Here is a 5,230-nt window from a genome sequence, read left to right as displayed (position 1 = left end):
GATCAAAAAGATGTTCAATGTGTGTGTGGTGGTGTGTGGTGGTGTGTGTGCTTGCTGTTTAATCATGGTGGCTGGAGTTCAGATTCCAGCACCCACAGAAAATACCCACCGCTGTAACTACAGCTACAATTGAATTCTGCCTGTTTTCTAGAGAGGAGTTCAGGGTTTGTGTTATTGCTAGGATTGTAACCAAAGCAGTGATGCATCTTTCTCAATGGATCCTATTGACAATGTGATATTTTATTTATTCTCTTTGGGATTGATTCTTTGTGAAATGGTTCCATTTTCACAAGTTTCCTCCAATATTGAACCATTCCACCCTTCATTCTCTATGAAAGGAAGCTCATCAGGGAGGACAGCAACTCAAAAGATCTCAAAATGGTCCCTGAAACTGATCAAATTCAGTAGGCTCCTTCCCTGCCAGAGAGCAATAAAAGCTGAGAGTCCCTTTCATATGAAAGGAAGATGAGCTGCAAAGAAGACTCTCAAAAGAGCCACCCTCATACCAGCTGTCTTGAAGAAGTTTAGACCAACTGAGGTACCTGAAAAAGACATTCTCCAGCCCTTTGAGTCATCTACAGGCTGTGCAGTTTCTCCACATTCCCAGGTTTTGTGAGCTGTCACCCATGCTGGGTAGGCTTTGTCCATGCAGCTGTTTTTGAGTCATTTCTGCTCCTGTAAGTAACCCCTCACCCATATTCCTCTATGTAACCCCAATAAAACTTATCAGTTCACCAAGTAGGACTTTGGTGGTATGGGCACTTTGGTCTGTCCTGGGTTCCTTATGCAGAAGAGAAACAAGTTTTGTCACACAACACTTCCTACTAGGTCTTATGACTGTAAAATTCTATTTATTCTTTGTAATTAGCAAGCATATTGTGTGTGAAAAGATATTTAGAAGGGCACTTAAATTTCTATAATTGACCATGATGGGACAGCTTTCTAAAAGACAAACGTACTAGTCAGGACCAGCTGAACTATACTGAGAGGATTTAGGTAACCCTGTGCTCTGCAGAAGAACTGAGATACTCGGGCAAGGGAGTGCTTTGAAACCCTGGACCAAGTTGGGGTTGGGGAGGGCTTCCACCGTCCAAAAACTTTGCTTAGTGTTCTTTCAGGTGACATCACACTCAGCTATGGAACCTTGAAGGCTGTGTCTAGGGGCAACCCTCTGAGTTAAACATCATTCGTGAGGTTGCCTCCGATGTGGTAGCTGCTAGGTTTAGGCCCGGTGTCTTACTAGTGATTAACTAGGAGGATTAGTCTGACTTGTAAGTTTTCTATATTTAGCTGGTTACAGCACCCAAGAAGGATACTTCTGAGGAAGTATTCTTAGAACTCCTCCGAGTTTTCCAGAGTGGACCCCTGGTGAACTGCCAACCTCTGACTATTCACTAATCGGTCTCCAATATTGACAGCTTAATTATCTCCATTCTTTGACTGACCTGCAAAGTCAACTGTTTATAAAGGAGCCTCATAGGTTTGCAAACTTGGACCAACCATCTACTGGAAGAAGTGATTCTTCGGACATCAGAGTGAACGATCCAAGAGTACCCACTCAGAGTTAGGCATAAGGTTGCTTTCGCTTGGAAATTAGAAAGGCAGTACTATACCGGAGTCAACACCCCTGGCAGTCCAAGCAGTTCTCCATGTGGCAACCTAAACCGCCTGGGTTGTAGATGAAGCCTGAAGCTTCAGGAAAAGGGCAAAAACGGAAATACCAGGATGAAAGTGGGACAGAGATAGAGTCTGAAGCTTTGGGACAAGGTCCAAAAAGGAAATGCCAGGCTGGAACAGGGATGGTATTTAAAGAGCCCGGCAAGGCTCAGAAGAAGACCCCTCAGGAGCCTCAAGACCTAGAGCTTTCGAGAGAACAGTCTAGCAAGGGTCAGGTACGGAAACCCCAGGGAGAGACTCCAAAACAACTAAAACCCCTAGAGTTGATTGAAGGTCCTCCAGAGCAGGCTGTAACTGGGAGGAACCCTGCCGCTGGTGGCAAGTGTCGCAAGCGGCCCTATTCCATTATGGCGGAAAACGAACAAAGCCCCCCAAAGGAAAAGTACAGAAGGTTGCTTCAACACCTTCAGTGCGACCAAGATGTGTGGTCAGAGCCTCACCCGTTCCTTACAAACACCTGGAAGGTCAAAGTGGGCGAGTCAGGAGACAGTCATGGATCAGAAACAACTCAGAGAGATCAAGAACCATCTACTGTTGTGGCACTATGTCTTTCACCAGAGGAGAGAGAGAAGTGGTGTTCTGTGGAGAAATCTGTTACAGAGAAGAAAGGTCGTGTAAAGGGTGAAGGAAGAAGCGGGGGAACAGGTTGGAGCTTGATTTACCCGGAACATGGGCTCAGATCATCCTGGATAGTGATAGAGGCAGTAGCTTACTCCCCAACAAGATGACAGTACTTGTGGCAGAGGAAAAACCTCTCACAGACCAAGAAAAGAGCAGAGAAATGGATCAAATCCTTGATATTACAGAAGACATGGAGAAGGAAATTGAGAATGCATTGGGTCCAGGACCCCAAGAGGAAATTCTAAGTTCCAGATTCAAGGCTGTCATGTACCTTCTGGTTCTCCTGCCTTGCCATCTCAATTGTTTGAATTATAGGTATGTGTCACCATTCTTGGATAAAGTAAATAGATGAAATAAATATGTGGCATGCTGGCTCAATAAATCTGTTGGGGTTTATTAAGTTGACACAAACAGTGATGGGGAATAGAACACATTCAGAACCAGAACGGCTTCTTTCTTTTTTTTAATAGGTGCTGCTGACAAGCTAAATGTCTAAAGAGTCATTTAAAATATAACCATGTTCTAGATTTAATTTTTATTTTGAAAATATGCAACACAAAACTATAATTTGTAAATATTTACACAAATACATACTAGATTCAATAACTAATATTTTTCACGACTGTTTTCCCTAAACAGTTATCATGTCTCTCTACCCTCACAACTACCATCTATCCATCATCCTATTTATTTAACTTTTTGTTCCATTATTAATTGCAAGTAGTAATTATCATGACTTGGTTTTGTGGTACCAGGAATCAGACTCAGGCCTTCGTGCACGACACCTCCTGCTCCCGAGTCATATCCCAAGCCTGCTATCATGATTCTTGATCCTTACCTACTCTAAGTACCTCCTAAACTAAAGCCATCCTGAGAGATAGAGGCTATTTATTTTCATACAATATTTCATCACATGTGTAAAATTAACAAAAAGTTTCTTAATTTTAATACCCCTTAATTTTAATGTAACTAGTTTATATTCAAGTTTCCTCAGGTGTCCTAAAAATGTCTTTATGTCTCCTTTTGAAAGCAGGATATTTTACTTTTACTACAGAACACAGCCAGTTCCTGTAGAAAGGTACAAATTGGCCCCTGGCAAGTTTCACTATTGAGGACCATTTTAAATTTGAATTTGACATTTCCTGGTTACTTATGTTCCTATTGATCTGGACCAATTTCTTTCTTTAATTCCTTTCATTGGATACCAGAATAGTTTATATATGTAGATATTGTCTGTTGGAAAGGCATATTAAATCATGGTTTATAAAAGTAGCATCCAGAATTTTATAACTACAGTGGCAATGACTTGTATAATAAAATTTTCATATACAAAGACAACATGAGGGAAGCAACTATGTATTTTTATGATGTGACTAGTTATGGAACATTTTATTATGGTGAAGGAGAGCTAAATAATAATGAAAAAGGTAGCAAAAAGAGGGGTCCTTGCTGTGAGTATAGCTAATAATGCCATTTGGAAGTTTTTGGAACTGGTTTATGGGAGCAGTATGAAAAATGCTGGCATATTATTTAACCACTGAAAAATTTATAAGCAGAGATTAGTGACTTATTCTGGCAACCACCAGGGATCCAAAATTCACATAGAAATGTGAACACCAGAGACTACACTGATGGACTTTCAAATTACAATATTACCTTTTAGGGGACTGGACTAGAGGCCATCCATTTTACACTTTACTAGATGACTTGGCTATGTGTTATCCACAACATGAGAGGTTTTCTGAACTAAATTTGTAAAGATGCCAAACAAATTGGATTTTCTTACCTAACAGATGAAATTTCCAGACAGTGTTAAGATTCTACCATTGTTTTTACTGAGTGCGTTGGGGGCCTAAATCATTTCAAGAACCAACAGGAAAGAACAGAATAGAAAGACTGAAAATTTGAGCTATAGCTGAAAAGGAAATGTGTTTGAAGGTACTGCCAAAAATGTTCTAAAGAGAATAGTGACATTAGAAAGAGTTTCTACAGGAATGATAGAAAAGATGTTTTCAGTGAATCTAGAGAATCAGTGAGACCCTACCCAGTGCAGATTCAATGCAGTAAACCTATAAACTCACTTCAAACACCATCCTTTATAAAGAGAGTCTTGGGGTAACTTGTTTCCATGAGCTGGCCTAGTGAATTATTTTAAGGTGATATGGTTTTGCAAAGGTAGTCACCAGTACACTCAAAGATATTTTCAACTGTTGTTCAACTGTGCCCATATATATCTCCCATTGGTTACAGATTCTATTAGCATCGTGTGAAGCTACCTTTGCAACCACCCAGAACACAAAATACAGGAATAGTGAGGGTTTCAACAAGGAATTTCCCAGGAAAGCTTGGGAAACCATGTACTATGTGGCGTGCTCAGAGTTCCTGGAAGTATCCCATGGCTAGGTGACTAATACTGAGGCTGTGTGAACAACACAGGTGACTTCAGAAATTAGAGGGTATGAAAGGCTTACAATGTCAAGTAAAGCTATACGAAATGAGTGTATCCAGCCTGAGAATAGCCATGTTAATCAGCCAACAAAGCTGTATGGGAGGTGTCCCCAAGTGCTTGGAAACACATATTCTATGACAAGGCACCCTGGACATCAGCTATGAAGACTTAGGATTCAATGTTTGCTGTACTGGGTTTCAGTCTTGTGTTTTTCTAATGATTACTTCTTATGTCTCTCATCCTCTGTTCTGGAATGGGAATGAGGTGTTTGTTTGGTTGGTTTATTATATTTTAATTTAAAGTGGTGAGGATAGCATACTTGAATGTTTAACCTGTGCTAATGGTTATTAAACATATAAAAATATTTTTTTAACTTTTTTTTCAATTTTTATTACATATTTTCCTCAGTTACATTTCCAATGCTATCCCAAAAGTCCCCCATAGCGCCCCCCACTTCCCTACCCACCCATTCCCATTCTTTTG

The 5,230-nt window shown here is 40.4% G+C and overlaps 1 pseudogene; it reads left to right on the top strand.

Annotated features, from left to right (window-relative positions):
- The first annotated feature begins 1,649 nt into the window (after positions 1 to 1,649).
- On the top strand, positions 1,650 to 2,650 carry LOC110311317 (annotated as a pseudogene).
- Positions 2,651 to 5,230: the final 2,580 nt, after the last annotated feature.

Source organism: Mus caroli, chromosome 16 (genome assembly GCF_900094665.2).
Source record: "Mus caroli chromosome 16, CAROLI_EIJ_v1.1, whole genome shotgun sequence".
Classification (NCBI taxonomy): domain Eukaryota; kingdom Metazoa; phylum Chordata; class Mammalia; order Rodentia; family Muridae; genus Mus; species Mus caroli.
Note: the sequence above shows the minus strand (reverse complement) of the source record. Positions and strands in the feature narration are given on the sequence as shown.